Source organism: Saccopteryx bilineata, chromosome 2, assembly GCF_036850765.1.
Source record: "Saccopteryx bilineata isolate mSacBil1 chromosome 2, mSacBil1_pri_phased_curated, whole genome shotgun sequence".
In the NCBI taxonomy this organism is placed as follows: Eukaryota; Metazoa; Chordata; class Mammalia; order Chiroptera; family Emballonuridae; genus Saccopteryx; species Saccopteryx bilineata.
Window position 1 is genome coordinate 11,918,098 of NC_089491.1, and position 20,492 is coordinate 11,938,589.

General features: G+C 41.0%; 1 protein-coding gene across 3 annotated transcripts in view; it reads left to right on the forward strand.

Moving 5' to 3' along the window:
- Nucleotides 1-20,492, forward strand: part of STRBP (spermatid perinuclear RNA binding protein) — a 154,233-nt gene that overhangs the window by 21,788 nt on the left and 111,953 nt on the right. The window contains exon 2 of one of the 3 annotated variants that reach the window (XM_066256274.1): nucleotides 17,252-17,393. The exons of the other annotated variants lie outside the window; for them this stretch is intronic. The gene's annotated coding sequence lies outside the window, so the exon portion shown is untranslated. The remainder of the gene's footprint in view (nucleotides 1-17,251; nucleotides 17,394-20,492) is intronic. 3 annotated transcript variants of the gene reach the window in all.

Consider the following 20,492-nt stretch of genomic DNA (forward strand, 5'->3'; position numbering starts at 1 on the left):
CAGCAATATATGAAAAAAATCATACACCATGATCAAGTGGGATTTATTCTTGGGAGGCAAGGGTGGTACAATATTTGCAAATCAATCAATGTGATTCATCACATAAACAAAAGAAAGGAGAAAAACCACATGATAATTTCAATAGATGCAGAAAAAGCATTTGATAAAATCCAGCACCCATTCATGATCAAAACTCTCAGCAAAGTGAGAATACAGGGAACATACCTCAACATGATAAAGGCCATCTATGACAAACCCACAGCCAACATCATACTCAATGGGCAAAAATTAAAAGCAATCCCCTTAAGATCAGGAACAAGGCAGGGGTGCCCCCCTTTCACCACTCTTATTCAACATAGTTCTGGAAGTCCTAGCCACAGCAATCAGACAAGAAAAAGAAATAAAAGGCACCTGAATTGGAAAAGAAGAAGTAAAACTATCATTATTTGCAGATGATATGATATTGTATACAGAAAACCCTAAAGTCTCAGTAAAAAAACTACTAGACCTGATAAATGAATTCGGCAAGGTGGCAGGATATAAAATCAATACTCAGAAATCAGAGGCATTTTTATACACTAAGAATGAACTGTCAGAAAGAGAAATCAAGGAATCAATCCCTGTTACCATTGCAACCAAAAAAATAAAATACCTAGGAATAAATCTAACCAAGGAGATTAAAGACTTGTACTTGGAAAATTATAAAACATTGATAAAAGAAATCAGGGAAGATACGAACAAGTGGAGGCATATACCGTGCTCATGGTTAGGAAGAATAAACATCATTAAAATGTCTATATTACCCAAGGCAATTTATAAATTCAATGCAATACCTATTAAAATACCAATGACTTACTTCAAAGATATAGAACACATATTCCAAAAATTTATATGGAATCAAAAGAGAACACGAATAGCCTCAGCAATCTTGAAAAGGAAGAATAAAGCGGGAGGTATCACACTTCCAGATATCAAGTTATATTATAAGGCCATTGTACTCAAAACAGCATGGTACTGGCATAAGAACAGGCACATAGATCAATGGAACAGAACAGAGAACCCAGAAATAAACTCACAGCTCTATGGACAACTGATATTTGACAAAGGAGGTAAGGAAATACAATGGAGTAAAGACAGCCTTTTCAGCAAATGATGTTGGGAAAATTGGACAGCTACCTGCAAAAAAATGAAACTAGACCACCAACTTAACCACTCACAAAAATAAACTCAAAATGGATAAAAGACTTAAATGTTAGCCGTGAAACCATAAGCATCTTAGAAGAAAACATAGGCAGTAAGCTCTCTGACATCTCTCGCAGCAATATATTTGCTGATTTGTCTCCACAGACAAGTGAAATAAAAGACAGGATAAACAAATGGGACTTTATCAAACTAAAAAGCTTCTGCACAGCTAAAGACAATAAGAACAGAATAAAAAGACAAACTACACAATGGGAGAATATATTTGACATTGTGTCTGATAAGGGGTTAATAACCAAATTTATAAAGAACTTGTAAAGCTTAATACCAGGAAGACAAACAATCCAATCCAAAAATGGGCAAAAGAAATGAGTAGACACTTCTCCAAAGAGGACACACAGATGGCCAATAGGCATATGAAAAAATGCTCAACATCACTAATCATTAGAGAAATGCAAATTAAAACCACAATGAGATATCACCTCACACCAGTCAGAATGGCACTCATCAACAAAACAACACAGAATAAGTGCTGGCGAGGATGTGGAGAAAAGGGAACCCTCCTGCACTGCTGGTGGGAATGCAGACTGGTGCAGCCACTGTGGAAAACAGTATGGAGATTCCTCAAGAAATTAAAAATCGAACTGCCTTTTGACCCAGCTATACCACTGTTAGGAATATACCCCAAGAACACCATAGCACTGTTTGAAAAGAAGAAATGCACCCCCATGTTTATGGCAGCATTGTTCACAATAGCAAAGATCTGGAAACAGCCCAAGTGTCCATCAGAGGACGAGTGGATTAAAAAGTTTTGGTATATATATACTATGGAATACTACTCAGCCATAAGAAATGATGACATAGAATCTTTTACAACAACATGGATGGGCCTTGATAACATTATACTGATCCAAAGAAGTAATTCAGAAAAAACTAAGAACTATATGATTCCATACATAGGTGAGACATAAAGATGAGACTCAGAGACATAGACAACAGTGTTGGGGTTACAAGGTGGGGGAAGGAGAGGGAGGGGGTTGGGGGAGGGGAGGGGCACAAAGATCATGGCTTTTCAGCATTTGCCATATTCCCCCTTTAACCTATAGACAGACAGCAAATATTTACTTATGGTGTTTCCACTATAAAGACTGCTGTCTTAGGGACAAATGGTGAGGAACTATTTCAGCAGTTCCTCCTTCGTCAAAGACTTATATGTCAACATAGAGCTCCATGTTTCATAGGACATACTGAAGCTCACTCCATGCTCCCTGGAGCTTTAGCACAAGGGAATGCCCTTTTTTTTTGGTTGTATTTTTTCTTTTATTTACTTATTTTTCTGAAGATGGAAACGGGGAGGCAGACAGACTCCCGCATGCGCCTGACCGGGATCCACCTGGCAGGCCTACCAGGGGGGAATGCTCTGCCCATCTGGGGTGTTGCTCTGTTGCAACCAGAGCCATTCTAGCGCCTGAGGCAGAGGCCACAGAGCCATCCTCGGTGCCCGAGCCAACTTTGCTCCAATGGAGCCTTGGCTGCGGGAGGGGAAGAGAGAGACAGAGAGGAAGGAGAGGGAGAGGGGTGGAGAAGTAGATGGGCGCTTCTTCTGTGTGCTCTGACTGGGAATCGAACCCGGGAATCCTGCACACCAGGCCAATGCTCTACCACTGAACCAACCGGCCAGGGCCTAGGAATGCCCTTGTTGATCAAGCTACCCAAAAGAAAATTATATGAAGCAACCATGACAGACTGAGCAGGTCAGTCTCATACTCTTCATCACCAGAACGCTGCAGCCCGGTGTAAACAGTTTCAACTTCCTCGGGAGGCAGCACGGCAGATTGGGAAATCCTGTCCAAGGGTTTCTATACTGCCCCTTCATTTGGAGTTAACCCTTAGGGACCCCTACCAGGACAACTTTGGCAGATGGATGTTACTCATATACCTTCATTTGGCAAACAGTCATATGTCCACATTACAGTGGATACATATTCTGGATCTATAGTAACCTCTGTCAGAACAGGAGAGGCTGCTAAGCATGCTATAGCTCATTGTCTGTAAGCATTGTTCTATTATTGGATTTCCTAAACTGGCTAAACTGAAAATGCTCCTGCATATGGAGCAAAAGCATTTACTGTATTTTGTCATGCTTACAATCTTTTTTTTTTTCTGAAGCTGGAAACGGGGAGAGACAGTCAGACAGACTCCCGCATGTGCCCGACCAGGATCCACCCAGCACGCTCACCAGGGGGCGACACTCTGCCCACCAGGGGGCGATGCTCTGCCCCACCAGGGCGTCGCTCTGTTGCGACCAGAGCCAGTCTAGCGCCTGGGGCAGAGGCCAAGGAGCCATCTCCAGCGCCCGGGCCATCTTTGCTCCAATGGAGCCTTGGCTGCGGGAGGGGAAGAGAGAGACAGAGAGGAAGGAGAGGGGGAGGGGTGGAGACGCAGATGGGTGCTTCTCCTGTGTGCCCTGGCCGGGAATCGAACCTGGGACTTCTGCACGCCAGGCCGACGCTCTACCACTGAGCCAACTGGCCAGGGCCCATGCTTACAATCTTTAAAGTTAAGGTATTATTAAAGTGTACACAGCAAACATTTTAAGGGCAATTAAAAAAAAAATTTAAGAGGGGGTAGTCATATTCTGGAACTCCTACGGGTCTACCATATCATGTTTTTTACTTAAAAAAAAAAATTACATTTCTTTGGAATGCTGATGAACAGGAGACACCAAATCTTTTCTGCCTGCAAACTACTACCTTCTTTATTAGATCCAGCTAATAACACTGTTTTGTCTTTTTCCAAATAGCTCCAGATATATGGAAAAGATTTATATAGGCGGATGGGGATCCTCAAACCCCTCAGCGAGATCTTCTGAGCATGGCTTTTAAGATACCTAGAGGCAGAAAAAGCCCAATAGAGATCAGGGGAACTACCAGCTTTTAGGATACACCCTTAAAGGCTCCCATGCCCCAAAGGGGTCTCATAGGATGCCATCTGGGTCCTGCTTCAATAGTGGAAAGGAAGATCATTGAGCTAAAGCCTGCCAGGCTTACATGCCTCAGCTGTAAGGAAACAGGGACACTGGAAGGTAGGCTTCCCCCTCGCTCCTCTAAAGGAGGGTTCAGTCTCTTCCAGCCCTGCTCCAGTCACCTATGACCTAACCGTGCCCAGAAAGCTGTGGTTTGCCACTGAAGGCTGAAGGTGCCCAGGGCCGTCGGCCCCATCTACGACACTGTGGACGAGCCTAGGGTATTTCTTCCAAGAAGCAGGTAAACTGATCTCATTTGCACAAGGGCCACTTAACTATGTTTTGCCTGAATAGTCAGGTTTTTTATTCTTCCCTCAAAGATCTCTGTTGTGGGTGTTGATAGTCCTATTTTCTGCTGCTTTGCTTAATATATAGTGTGTCCTTTATCCCTCCTACCTCAATGCCCCACTCATATTTCAGGCTGGGACCTACTCCTAATTTAGAGCTCTCTTTCCCCCTTTTGCCAACTTCTATTATGAATCTACCTTTGCCACCCAGCTTAGTGTATCCCAAGGTTCTCTTTACCATGCCACAGTCGCAGAGCTCCAGGGAAAAGCAACCTGGTCTCATCTCTCCAGGCAGAGGAGAACAGAAACTCCATATCCACGCATGCTGCAAATGGCTTTTCCAGCCTACCTGAACCATTACCAGCTAGAAGCAGCGGTCATTGGGACTTGGACATGAGCTGCAAAGTATAGAATGGTGACAACAATTCCAGTGCCATGCGGACTTTTCCTGGACTCCTGCTCCCTGTGACAGCTCCTAACGGACTGAACTGTGGTTGGGTTGCATTTTTCAGGGATTTGACATGGTGATGGGGCCAACTTGGACTTGGTGAACATGTTAAGGACACTACTCTTTTATGGATTCTTGCTGTATTGGCCAAGAGTTTGCTTAAAGGCTTTTAATCACTGTAAAAAAAAAAATAGAAGACTGGATAAAGAAGAAGGGACACATATACACCATGGTATACTATTCAGCTAGAAGAAATGATGACATCGGATCACTTACAGCAGAATGGTGGAATCTTGATAACATTGTGCTGAGTGAAATAAGTGAATCAGAAAAAAACAAGAACTGCAGGATTCCATACATTGGTGGGACATAAAAGCGAGACCAAGAGACATGGACAGGAGTGTGGTGGTTACGGGGGGGGGGGGGGGGGAGGGAGGAGGAGAGGGAGGGGAGGGGGAGGGGTACAAAGAAAACTGGATAGAGGGTGACGGAGGACGATCTCTCTTTGGGTGATGGGTATGCAACAGAACTAAATGACAAGATAACCTGGAAATGTTTTCTTTGAATATATGTACCCTGATTTATTGATGTCACCCCATTAAAATAAAAATTTATTTATAAATAAAAAATTTTTTTAAATTGTATATATTTAAGGTGTACAACATGATGTTATACCTAGTGAAATGATTACTATAGCTAACCTAATTAATGTAATCCATCTCTCATAATTACCTTTTTTTGTGTATGTGTGGCTAGAGCACCTGTAATCTACTCTCAGCAAATTTCTAGTGTCCAGTCATGCTTTACAATAGATCTCTAGACTTATTCATTCTCCATAACTACAATTTTGTACCCTTTGACCAGCATCTACCCAGTTCTCCTACTTCCCCCAAATGATTTATTTTTTAATGAAAAATAGCTGATTTCCAAAACAAAAAATTTAGAAGAATGGACACTGCTTTACATTTTTGCAAATCTTATTAATGTGTAGTTTAATAGAAGATAGCTGGGTTTCTGATAGCTGTGCCTGCATTTAGTCTGTTATGATGTGTTGTTCTGGTTGAAGTATATAAAAAAATTTGGCTTCATGCAGATTTAAAGTTGGAAAAGGAAAGGGGTATTTTAATAGTTTTTTTTTTATTAAATTGTGGGTATTCATCTTTGATACTGTATCAAACTTGACAAATGGTAGTTTCTTAATGGGATTAGAAACCAGATCACTAAACTTTTCCTATTCTGGTACATAGACTCCACTAGACTTACATTTTAAATGGGTCTTTTACCCATACATGATTTTATAACATCATGCATTGGTCATTTGGAAAATATTGATTCACTGAATTATGTTGGGCTTCCATATGTGACACATTTTGTTACATACTACTGTATACATTATGTAGCTTCTGGGAAACTACACACTTGAGAAAATGAGAGTTAAAAAGGCATATGTAATGTCTTAGTACTACTGTGAAAAGACCCCCAGGAGTCCTTGAACCATAGTTCAGAGAACTGTGGAGTTAGACAAATGGGTAAACTAAAGGTAGTAACCAGATTTGTAAACTGCAGCTTTAATAATGGAAAATCGGGAAATTACAATGGAATGGATTGTATAAGCCTAACTTTTGGCCTAATTTTGAAAAGCAATGAATTGGTTCTTGAATATATGAGTGCTTTCTATAAATGAAACACTGTGTTAAGGTGCTACTAAAGATATACCTTATGAAAAAGATTCCTTCTCTTTAGTACAGGGGTCCCCAAACTACGACCCGCGGGCCACATGCGGCCCCCTGAGGCCATTTATCTGGCCCCCGCCGCACTTCAGAAGGGGCACCTCTTTCATTGGTGGTCAATGAGAGGAGCATAGTTCCCATTGAAATACTGGTCAGTTGGTTGATTTAAATTTACTTGTTCTTTATTTTAAATATTGTATTTGTTCCCATTTTGTTTTTTTTTTACTTTAAAATAAGATCTGTGCAGTGTGCATAGGGATTTGTTTATAGTTTTTTTTATAGTCCGGCCCTCCAATGGTCTGAGGGACAGTGAACTGGCCCCCTGTGTAAAAAGTTTGGGGACCCCTGCTTTAGTAGTTTGTATATTGCTGGAGAAGTAAGACATAATTTTGTGAAAAGATAACTAATATAGTGTTCTCTGTAACAAATGTGATATGCGGGGCTGGGTCGAATGGATTTTAAATAAGTGAAATGAGTAAAGTGAGACCTGGAATGGTTAGTTGCTCAAACTACTTACTAGCTAAGAAGTTGTAGCTGAGCCTGACCTGTGGTGGTGCAGTGGGTAAAGCGTTGACCTGGAATGCTGAGGTCAGCAGTTCAAAACCCTAGGCTTGCCTGGTCAAGGCACATATGACAAGCAGCTATGAGTTGATACTTCCTACTCCTCCCCACTCCCCCCCCCCCAAATCAATAAATAGAATCATAAAAACAAGAAGTTGTAGCTGGGATTTGAACCCATGTTTTCTCCACAGTGTCTTATTTTACCTTTCCATTTGGGCAGTAAGTTAAAGGAAATATTTTTCTAATCGTAGTGAGGATTTTGCAATTTTTCAAAGATAGCTTGGTGAGGAATTGGCTGGTTGTTACTCTCCCCTTTTAAATGTATTTATTGGTATTTGGATTCCAAAGCTTTATTATTATTATTATTATTATTATTATTTTATTTTATTTTTTTCCTGAAGCTGGAAACGGGGAGATACAGTCAGACAGACTCCTGCATGTGCCCGACCGGGATCCACCTGGCACGCCCACCAGGGGCACCGCTCTGCCCACCAGGGGGTGGTGCTCTGCCCCTCCCGGGGGGGGGGGTCGCTCCTCCGCGACCAGAGCCACTCTAGCGCCTGGGGCAGAGGCCAAGGAGCCATCCCCAGCGCCCGGGCCATCTTTGCTCCAATGGAGCCTTGGCTGCAGGAGGGGAAGAGAGAGACAGAGAGGAAGGGGGGGGGGTGGAGAAGCAAATGGGTGCTTCTCCTATGTACCCTGGCCGGGAATTGAACCCGGGTCCCCCGCATGCCAGGCCGACGCTCTACTGCTGAGCCAACCGGCCAGGGCCATTATTATTATTATTATTGAGGCATTTACTATGCTTAATTCCTTGATGAAATTATGGTAAAATAGCGAATTAAAGATTTTCAGCTCTTTCTTTCCAAGATGAGATTTTACTATATTGGGGAGAAGCAGTTCATTTGTGGGCTTTTACAGCATGTTTTAGGCCAAGAATCGACTTACCTTTACTCTCTAATACAGGGGTCCCCAAACTTTTTACACAGGGGGCCAGTTCACTGTCCCTCAGACTGTTGGAGGGCCAGACTATAAAAAAACTATGAACAAATCCCTATGTACACTGCACATATCTTAAAGTGAAAAAACAAAACGGGAACAAATACAATATTTAAAATAAAGAACAAGTAAATTTAAATCAACCAACTGACCAGTATTTCAATGGGAACTATGCTCTCCTCTCACTGACCACCAATGAAAGAGATGCCCCTTCCGGAAGTGCGGCGGGGGCTGGATAAATGGCCTCAGGGGACCAAATGCGGCCTGTGGGCCGTAGTTTGGGGACCCCTGCTCTAATACATAGTTCTTTGACTGAATAATATGGTTGTCGTCTTTTGAGAGAGTATTGTGGCTTGTAGAGCTTGTTTAAAGAAAAAAAAATTCATTTGTACTGGCAGTCAGCCAATATTTTATAAGCTACAATTTTCTTTTAAATAGCTGGTGGTTTGTAGCTCCATAATTTGTGGTTCTTCTGAACTTGTAAAAAGATTACACATATTTAAAAATGACCTTATCACTTAAATGTTTTAAGCAACATACAACTGTCAAATTCTGTTACATTATAGTGTTCTTGGTTTTTTATATGATTTTCCTGGGCTGAGACTCTGTTAAATTAATAATTTGCACAGTGTTCGTCCCACCCCTCCCCCAAATAAACTCCAAACAAACCTAAAGCTGAAAACTATATATTTTTGTAATGTAACAGGCACAGCTAAAGGCAAAGGAAATGTGATTGACTCTCTGTCAGTCAGTCTGCCAAACCTTTGCAGTATCCATTCTATTCCATTCCTTAACCACTGCTGCCCGGATGTGTTGAATTATGTGGTATGTGGGTTTGTTTGGGTGTGTTTAGTGTTCCCACATGACATTTAGTTTAAAATCAGTTTCTTGTGATGTTGCTACTGAGGCCTTTTCCCATGCAGGTGGAAAAGAGCACTTCATTGGAAATGCTTCATGTTCTATACCCTGTTCTCTTGGTCTATGTAGGTAGGTACCTTTGTGAAAGTCACAAGGTTATTTAAAATCCTTCCTTTTGATTTTGAGTTTAATCTTAAATGGAATATAGTAATTTTTTGCTTTAAACATTTTGGAATGTCGGATTAATATATATTTCCATTTTACATTTATAGAAGTTTCACAGATAAAAATGAACCTAGCATTCAATTTTAATAATCTATTTGTATAATTTTGTTATTTCAAGGATGTTATATAAATGGAATCATTCAGTATGGAAACTTAAAAAAAATTTTATTTATTGATTTTAGAGAGAGAAACATCAATTTTTTGTTTCACTTATTTATGCATTCATTGGTTGGTTCTTGTATGTGCCCTGACTGGGGATTGAACCCGCAACCTTAGCGTATCAGGACAATGCTATATCCAGCTGAGCTACCCGGCAGGGCCAGTATGGAAACTTTTAAGATTGACTTTTTTCACTTCGTATAATTCCACTGTGATCCATCAAAGTTATTGCATATATTACTGGTTCTTTTTATAGCTGAGTAGTACTGTAGTCCATGGTAGGTGGGTGTGTCACTGTTTTTAATCATCATCTGATGAAGGAAATCTGATGTGGATTGTTTCTAGTTTTTGGCTATTAGCAATAAAGCCGTTATGAATGTTCATCTACATAGGCTTTTGTGTGGTCATAAATTTTCATTTCTCTGGGATTAATACCTGAGAGCACAACTGCTGTGTTGTATGGATAGATGCATTTTTAGTTTTTGTAAGACATTACTATATTTTTTCAGAGAGGCTGTAGCATTTTACATTCACACTAGCAATGTATGAGTGGTTCAGTTTCTCCACATCTTCACTAGCATTGAATGTTATCACAATGTTTTAAAAGAAAAGTAATAGACTGTATTATTTAGAGCAGTTTTAGTTTTACAGAAAACTGGTCAGTTAATACAGAGAGTTTCCATATATACTTTCCTGCTTTGCTGGTTTCACCTTTTATTAACATCTTGTATTAGTATGGTACATTTGTTAAAATTGATGGACCATTATTAATATTGTACATTATTAGCTAAAGTCCACAGTTTACATTAGGGTTATCTCTTTGTGTTGTACATCCTATGGGTTTTGACAAGTGCATATGTATCCACCATTACGGTATACAGAATAGGTTTTTAAATTTTAAATTAAATTCATTTATTTAAAGTGAGAGGAGGGGAGATAAGACTCCTGCATGCACCCTGACCAGAATCCACCCAGCAACCCCTGTCTGGGGCTGTTGCTCGAATCAGCCTAGCTATTTTTAGCACCTGAGCCTGATGTGGTTGGACCAACCTAGCCTCAGGGCTGATACTCGGACCAATCAGGCCACCGCCTGTGGGAGGGGAAGCAAGAGAGAAAGAAGAGAGGGAGAGAAACAGGTGGTTGCTTCTCTTGTGTGCCCTGACTAGGAATCGAACCTGGGATGTCCATATGCTGGGCCAATGCTCTATTCACTGAGCCAGCTGACCAGGGCTTTTTTTTTAAGTGAGAGGAGGGGAGATAGAGTAACAGACTCTTGCATGTGCCCCAACCAGGATCCACTTGTCAACCCCTGTCTTGGGCCAATGCTCAAATCAACCAAGCTATCCTCAGTATCCGGGGCGATGCTTGAACCAATGGAGCCACTGGTTGTGAGAGGGGAAGAGAGAGAGAAGGGGGAGAGGGAGGGAAGAGAAGCAGATGGTCGCTTCTCATGTGTGCCCTGACTGCCATGGCTGATTGGCTTAGTGGTAGAGCGTCAGCCTGGCGTGTGGAAGTCCTGGGTTCGATTCCCGGCCAGGGCACACAGTAGACGTGCCCATCTGCTTCTCCACCCTTCCCTCTATCTTTTATCTCTCTCTCACCCTCCCACAGCCAAGGCTCCATTGGAGCAAAGTTGGCCCGGGCGCTGAGGATGGCTCTATGGCCTCTGCCTCAGGAACTATTCAGTAGAATGACTCTGGTTGCAACAGAGCAACGCTCCAGATGTGCCAGGCATTTTCCCTGGTGGGCATGTGGGTGGATCCTGGTTGGGCGCACGCGGGAGTCTGTCTCTGCTCTCCACTTCTCACTTCAGAAAAATACAAAAAAACCCCCACATTTATGAATAAATTAACAATTGCTTCCATTTCCATTGCTCTATGAATAGTGTTTTTAAAGCACCCAAAGGAGTGGAGGTATAAAGTTGACAAATGCTAGCTATAAACAAATGTCTCTGTCCCATTTAAGTACTTTTGAGTACTTTCTGCACAAAACTAGTTCTCATTTCATTCCAAGCTATTAAAACCCAATGGTAGAGATGCACCATAGCAAAGCTATCAGTTCTCCACCAATCGGTCTATAGATTTACATTCCTATCAAGACCTGGAATTGCTAAAACAACTTTGAAAACACAAAAGGGAGGAATCACTCCATCCAATTTAAAGCTAAAAAATAAAAGTTTTATTGATTTGAGGGGGAGTTTCGTGAGGGAGGGGGGAGAGGGAGAGACAGAAGCATCAACTTGTCCCATTTACACTCACTGGTTGCCTTAAAGACTTCTCACATAGCTACTGTAATCAAGGTATTGGCAGAAGGATAGACACATAGATCAATAGAACAGAATAAAGAATCCAGAAATAGATCCACACAAACACGCCCAATTGAGTTTGACAAAGGTGCAAAAGTAAAGGGAGAAAAGCAACGGAGAAAGCATAGGCTTTTCAGCAAATAATGCTGGAGGAACTAACATTCACAGGCCAAAGAAGAAAGAGCATTGGTTAAAGCCTCATTATCTTATACAAAAAATAACCTATATTACTCACAAAAATGAGGGGATATTTTATTGCTTCATACTCATTTTTGAAATATCCCCTCATTTTTGTGAGAACTATTGTATATTTTGCATTTCTACCAACAGTGAATTGTTTTAGCCATTCAGATAAATATGTAGTGATACATTATGGTTTTAATTTGTATTTCTGTGATGGCTAATGATACTGAACATATTCTCATGCTCTTATTTGCCATCGTTATGGCCTTTTCAGTGAAATACTTGTTCATATCTTTTGCCCATTTTCTAATTAGATTTTTTTTACTGTTAACGTCTGAGAGTACTTTATATACTGCTCACAAAAGTTAGGAGATATTTCAAAATGAATATGAAGCTATAAAATAGTCCCTAGTTTCTGTGAGCAGAGTTAGGGGCTATTTCAAAATGAATATGAACTGATAAAATATCCCCTAATTTTTGTGAGCAATGAGTAATACAGGCCATTTAAGGAAAACCACTCGACAGTTTCTTTCAAAGCTAAGCATACAATCCAGACACTACACTCTTAAATAATTACCCAAATGAGCAGAAAACTATGTCCTCACAACCACCTGCACACAAATGTTTAGCTGTTCTTGCCTGTCTCTTTCTAGTTTGCCCCTTTGAATTTGTAAACTTGATAATATTAAAGAAAATGCAGGACTCCCGGGTTTTGTTTGGTATGATGGGCAAACAATACTAGAGTTTTACGTGTGTAACAGTGTAATGGTTTCATTAAGAAAATTCATTTTATATACAGTGATTGAGTAACTACTCTGGGTTGGCATAATGCTGAAATTAGGGGAGACAACAAAAGAAGTGTGAAAAAATATGGATCTTGCTTTTATTGAACTTTGGTGAAAAGAAGTAAAAAAGAATAGTAAAGTATAAGCTATGATAGTTGAAGAGGATTTCTTGGAGTTGTGGCTTGAAGAATAGGCAGGACTTAAGTAGGCAGAGAAGAGTAAATCCAGGTAGTATTGATAGAATAAGGTATGGTGCAAAAAAACCGGCTTTTCAGCCAGAAAAGCTGGTTTGAATAAGGGATCTATCATAATAGCTTAGTGACATGACTGAGTCCCTTTGAGCCTGTATCCCCCTGAGGCTGCTGGGAAGGTGACTGTATGAGTTCCTTCATCTACAGTGGTAGGTAGTAGTACTTGCGTGGGGTGGCTGGTTCACAGGTACTTAATTTTTTATTTTTTGTTTGTATTTTTCCGAAGCTAGAAACGGGGAGAGAGAGTCAGACAGACTCTCGCATGCGCCAGACTGGGATCCACCTGGCATGCCCACCAGGGGGCGACGCTCTGCCCGCTCTGCCCACCAGGGGGCGATGCTCTGCCCCTCCAGGGCATCGCTCTGCCGCGACCAGAGCCACTCTAGCGCCTGGGGCAGAGGCCAAGGAGCCATCCCCAGCGCCCGAGCCATCCCCAGCGCCCGGGCCATCTTTGCTCCAGTGGAGCCTTGGCTGCGGGAGGGGAAGAGAGAGACAGAGAGGAAGGAGAGGGGGAGGGGTGGAGAAGCAGATGGGCGCTTCTCCTGTGTGCCCTGGCCGGGAATTGAACCTGGGACTTCTGCATGCCAGGCCGATGCTCTACCACTGAGCCAACCGGCCAGGGCCCACAGGTACTCATTTTTTAAGCTTGCTTCATCAGTTCTTCTCTATAGTGCCTACCTCTGTGTGAAGCATTTGTAAATTGCAGGCGATAATCATTTGCTCTAGCTGTAGGAATAACATAGCAAAAGGAGATGACAATCCTGCCCTTCAGCTTTGCTGTCAGTGATTAGGCCTACTCAACTGAGTGCACAGCGTTCTGCACCCTAGTGCCTAACTTAGTGGTCCAGGTACTCAGAAAGAGGTCAGAGCAGACACCTTCTTTCGGCCTCATTGGGCAATGAAACTACATGTGGCCCAGGAAAAAGAGGAAAGATTTGGACAGGCACGGAAAGCAGGATTGACATTCCATACTAACAGAACTTGTTTTATTTTTTGTTTTGTTTTATATATTGTTTATTTTTAGAGGTAGCAAAACGTAAATGTCACTGCCACTGTTGAGGAAATCATTAGTCACATTAGAGATTCTCATTCTTAAACTTTTGTAGTGTTGTAATTGAATTTACCTTTCTCCCTTTGTGATTTATTGAAATCATGCCTGTTCTCTAGATGGTGTTATAGTGTAGAGTTTATTTTCAGAGTGCCTTTTTTTAAAATATGGAATTGCTTTTATGGTATATCTAGGTTTAATGTTCATTACAGGTTTCTTCTATGTGTGTAAATAACAAAGCTCCCTTTATTTTATACTATAAGAGTTACTGTTAGAAAGGCAGGAAATTTTTCTGAAATTTCCTTGGTTAGTCTCCTGTCACATCTTTAGTTTATTTGGACCTCAACTATTTATAAATTCATGTGCATATGTGGGATGCTAGGATGACTTTTTGTTCTGGAAAACAATGCCATCAGAGTGGCTGTACAGCCTGTGCTGAAATTGGGCTGCTTTAATACAGTGCACTGTTCTCTCTTGGTCACTGTCATGGTCTGTGAACAGCCAGATCCTAGCTCATGCTTCTTTTCTGCAGCTGTCTTTTTTGATTACTAGAAGTTAGATGGTTTTGATTTTCCTTTAAGGTAAAGGAGTCTAGTTTAATTACATATGTAACAGTAGAATAGTTTGCACCACCAAGTAGGTGGTTCAAAGCATTTTTCTATATTGATATTGTACATGATCAACTCGGTGAAATTGTGCAGTGTTATGATGAATTTTTAATTTTTATAATAAAAGTTAACATTTACTGAGTGCCCTTGCACCATATACGGGGGGGGGTCCTCGGGTTACAACAGTCTTGACGTAATGACGTTTTGCGTTTACAACACTCCCATAAAAACTTTAAAAAATTGAGACGTGAGTGCTTTAGCTGCCATTAGCGTCCTATTTATGGACTACATGGCAATCTAGTTTGGTTGCATGCGGCGGAAGGATATGCAGTATTCGTTTTCTTGTGGCTTAGTTTTGTTTTTATGTTCTAGGTTATGATTTTACAACTGTGGTAGGGTCAGTAAGTGATAGCCTAGGGTGTGTTCCAACTTACACCAAAATTTGTTTTTTTTCCACATAAATGTCACAGCAGCTCAGTGAGTTGAACACTGAGTTTATTCCCACTCTACACGTGAGACAGAGGTTAATTTCCTATCCCAAAGTTACACACTTAGTTGTGGAACAGGGATTTGAACCCATGCAGTCTGATTTTAGGGCCTATTCTCTTTATCTACTATGTTTTGCAGTCTTCTCAAATAATATCTTTCTGGGAAACTGTCATACTGGGAATTTTATTTTATCTTTTATGTCTTCCCTTGTGTGAGGGTGTTAGAAGCTTTTTAAGTTTCTGTTAGGGATTTTATAGTTGCACTCATCACCTTGTGTGAAGTTGGCTATTGTGTTAGTTAAGTAAGCCTAGCTGTTGAATTAGAGCCCTGAAATACTTTGGCTGAATCCCCCATACAGTGCGTGATAGAGCAGATGCCCACGTCAGTATGTGGCTCAATTTTATATAGGTATTTAGTGACCTCTGGTCCTTGCTAATATAATAGGTAAGGTGACATTCTTTAGTATTTTGAGTATTACATTAATGTTGAAATGTTCTTGGTGAAGTGATTTTGATTTTTAGCTGCAGAATATGTGGTAAATCTGATTTGGGATTGGAAGCTGTGGACTGTGGCAGAATGTTAAGTATTTCTACAGATGGATTATTAATCAAAAAGTAGATTGGAGACTTCTGCATGCTCCCATTTTAATACAACAAAGGCAGAAAGCTCATTTTAGTTGATTTTTTTTAAAAACGTTTTTTCTTGAAACCCTATCTTGTTAAGCACTCAATTTCTAAATTAATTCAGAGGAAGTGATTTGAGTACAGCCGAATTTTAATAGATGTAGCAGGGTTTAAATTTATTTTCCATATAGCAAACTATCCCTCCAACATTCCTTACAGCTATAGTTTTGCCACGAAAAGGACAAAGATCAAAGAAATACCATTCAGTTTGCATCTGGGATAGCAGTTTGCTCTCTGGGATAACAGTGTATTTTGCTAAAGTTGTACCTTAAGTGATCCAGTCTTTATTAGATTTTCTATTGTCTGACAAGCTATCAATAGAAATACAGTGGCTGCATTGTAAATTCACTAAAGCCTAATTGGGGTCTTTCTTTTTTTTTTTTTTTTTTTGCATTTTTCTGAAGCTGGGGAGAGACAGTCAGACAGACTCCCGCATGCGCCCGACCGGGATCCACCTGGCACGCCCACCAGGGGCAACGCTCTGCCCACCAGGGGGCGATGCTCTGCCCATCCTGGGCGTCGCCATGTTGTGACCAGAGCCACTCTAGCGCCTGAGGCAGCGGCCACAGAGCCATCCCCAGCACCTGGGCCATCTTTGCTCCAGTGGAGCCTTGGCTGCGGGAGGGGAAGAGAGAGACAGAGAGGAAGGCGCGGCGGAGAGGTGGAGAAGCAAATGGGCGCTTCTCCTGTGTGCCCTGGCCGGGAATCGAACCCGGGTCCTCCACACGCTAGGCCGACGCTCTACCACTGAGCCAACCGGCCAGGGCTAATTGGGGTCTTTCTAAAACACGAACTAGCATTCTTTGAATGCTTTTGTAAGAATAAATACAGTTATGCATATCTTCTGTAATCCATTATTTTAGCATAATACTCTGAATTAACTAATAGATTAGACTGCCCTGGTTGGCAAACCGTGGCGTGCGAGCCACATGCAGCTCTTTGGCGCCTTGAGTGTGGCTGTTCCACAAAATACCACGTGCGGGCGCTACCTCCATAAGAAATGTACCTAGCTATCTAGTTTAGGTTTAAAAGATTTGGCTCTCAAAAGAAATATCAATCAATGTTGATAGTTGGCTCTGTTGACTAGTGAGTTTGTCAACCACTGCTTTAGAGAATAGACTGAGTTTTAAAAAAAGGTTTATCCTCCAACTTCTGCAGCTTTGAGTTATTCACTTCTTGGAGGAGTATTTATTTGGCCTTCTACAACACAGACAAGAAATGCAAGCAAATGTCCTGCTAAAATTCTGTTTGTGCCTTTTTATTTTCCTAAAACAATAGGACAGCTCTTTTAGGCCATTTTAATGAAGTTCAGTTACAGTGAATTATAAGGGATGTTGTTGGGTTTTTTTTAGAAAGCATTTTATTTTATTTATTTTTTTAGATTTTATTTATTTATTTTTATTTTAGAGAGATAGAGAGAGGAAAGAGATAGAGCGGGGAGGAGCAGGAAGCATCAATTCCCATATGTGCCTTGACCAGGCAAGCCCGGGGTTTCGAACTGGCAATCTCAGTGTTCCAGGTTGACGCTTTATCCACTGCACCACCACAGGTAAGATAAGGTATGTTATTTGAACCCTGGTCATAATGTGATTCTTATATTTACTTGTATGTATAACCTGAATGCCTAGTACCAAAAAAAAAAAAAATTGAACTAGTTGGACAAATAGAAAATATGTAAGGTGAGATGAGGCACTTCATCTAATATTACTCATCAATAAAATTAAAAACTGCCTGACCAGGCGGTGGCCCAGCAGATAGACAGTCAGACTGGGACATGGAGGACCCAGGTTTGAAACCCCAAGGTCGCCAGCTTGAGCATGGGCTCATCCAGCTTGAGTGCGAGCTCATCCAGCTTGAGCGCGGGGTTGCTGGGTTGAGCGTGGGATCATAGACATGACCCTATGATCGCTGGTTTGAGCAAAGGGTCACTCGCTCTGCTGTAGCCACCCCCACCCCGGTCAAGGAACATATGAGAAAGCAATCAATGAACAACTAAGGAGCTGCAATGAAGAATTGATGCTTCCCATCTCTCTCCCTTCCTGTCTGTCTGTCTGTTTCTCTCTCTCTCTCTCTCTCTCTCTCTCTCTCTCTCTCTCTCTCTCTCTCTCACACACACACACACACACACACACACACACAAAGTTTGGTGACCTTGGGCAAGATTCTTCAACTTTTTGGGTCTTAATTCTTTCTGAGAAATTAGGATCTTGCAGTATTAGTCTTTTTGAGATTTAGCAGTCTGTGATTCTGACTCTTATCTCCTAATTATTATTCTTCTGATGTGTTTTTCTGACTTGTAAAGAAAAGGTTAAATACATAGCTACCAGCTCTTTTTCTTTTGTCCTGATGAATGGTCTTGATAATAGAAACTTGAATTATTCTATCTAACTTTAATACATTTTCTAAAACTAGTTTTAAAGGAGGCATGAAATTGGAAGTATTTAGTTTTACATTTTAATTGTACCTCACTGCTGTCACTGTGAAATAAGCCTGTGAACTAAGCTTGTGAACTGGGACAAAAACACTTTGAAAACCTATCCAGTGAAAGGAAAGCACCTAGGTATCCATCTTCCCGTTAAAGTCCTTTGAATTTCCATTTTAAGGCAGAGGCCAATAAAATCAGTTAATGAATAAGTTGTAATATGGACTTTTCCCATGTTAAGTTAGTGCAATTGCTGTTATATTGTTTTCTAAGCATTTTATTATTTTTTAAAGACTTTATTCATATTAGAGAGGAGAAAGGGATAGATGAGAGAGAGAGAGAGAGAGAGAGAGAGAGAGAGAGAGAGAGAGAAAAAGAAGGGGGGAGGAGCAGGAAGCATCAACTCCCAGGATTTTGAACTGGCGATCTCAGTGTTCCAGGTCGACGCTTTATCCACTGCGCCACCCCAGGTCAGGTTAAGCATTTTTTATTAAAAAGTTTAGCCTGACCTGGGGTGGTGCAGTGTTGACTGGGAACGCTGAGGCGACCAGTTCAAAACTCTGAGCTTGCCCAGTCAAGGTACATACAAGAAGCAATGGGCCTGACCTGTGGTGGCACAGTGGATAGAGGGTCGACCCGGAATGCTGAGGTCTTCGGTTCAAAACCTGGAGCTTGCCTGGTCAAGGCACATATGAGAGTTGATTCTTCCTGCTCCTCCCCACCTTGTCTCTCTCTCCTTTCTCTCTCTCTCTCTCTGTAAAAATGAATGAATAAAATAATTTAAAAAAAAAGAAGCAACGACTATGGGTTGATGCCTCCCCACCCCCTTTCTTTCTTTTTCTCCTCTCTCTAAAAAAAAATTAATAAATAAAATCTTAAAAAATAAAAAGTTTAAACTGCAAAAAAAGTCGAATTGTACAAAGAACACATATATTCTAAAGTAGTTCAACCTAAAGAGTTAGCATTTTCTTTTATTTGCTTTATCATATGTCTATCCATCCCACTATCATTTCATCTTATTTTTGATGTATTTCAAAATAAGTTGCAGACATTTTTACAGTTTACTCCTAAATACTTTGACATGCAAATAATTAGCTAGAGTTGAATACTTGTTTATACTTTTTAAAAAGTGTGGCATGGATGGCAGTCATTAATTGAGCACCTGGCATTTTCCAGGGTGTGTGCCAGTCTGGCAGATAGATGAAGACACAGCTTCTGCCTGCCTGGTACTAACAGGATATATATATGTGTGTATATATATATATATATATATATATATATATATATATATATATATGAAAGTAAATTCAGTATTGTATTTGGACCTTTTAGTTGCAAATAACAGAAACCAGCAGCATCTAAAGGTACAGGTCTTGCTTTCAGAACTAAAGGAGAAGAATTCAGAGGAGCTTTAGGAAGGACTGGAACCAAGAACTGGAGGTGCACAGGGCTGTCTCCTTTTACCTCTTTCTCTCTGCCCATCTGTTTATTTTCTCTTTGAAGATCTGCTTTCTCTTCTTTAGTACATGTGGTAGAATATGGCCACACCCCACAGCCTTTCTTTTACAACTAACAGTTTTCAGCCACATTGGCACTAATTTTCTAATTTTGACTACAAATCCCTGGGAGATAGAGTCTGATTGGCCCAACCCTGGTCCAGCTGTGCTTGAGGGCAGGGTTTTGAAGTACACAGCTCCTGTTGGAAACCTACTTTTGTGGATGGAGCAAAGTGAGGGGACCAGAAGAGACAGTTCCACCTGACCTGTAGTGGTGCAGTGGACAGAGCATCAACCTGGAATGCGTGGGTTGCCAGTTCAAAACCCAGGTTTGCTTGGTCAAGGCATTATGATAAATAATTACTGGGAGTTGATGCTTCCTGCTCCTTTCCCCTACCCTCTTGCTCTCCTCTCTCTAAAATAAATAAATAAAAATCTAAAAAAAAAAGTGACAGTTCCCAGAGCAAGTATGAGGCTATTTATTGTAAGTGAGGCTGACATTGAAAAATCTTTTGAACTACAAGTGTGCTAAGAAATTCTAAAGACAAGAACAGAGAAGGAATCACTATTTAGTGATGAAGTAGGGGGTCAGGCCCAGCTTCCTGGAGACATTGATGGCTGAGTGGCGTTTGAAAGATAAATTCAAGTACAGCAGTGGTGAGGAAGGGTATGCTTTACAGAGCAGCAGTAGAAAGCTAGGAAATGGCATAGTGTTTTCAGGTCATTGTAA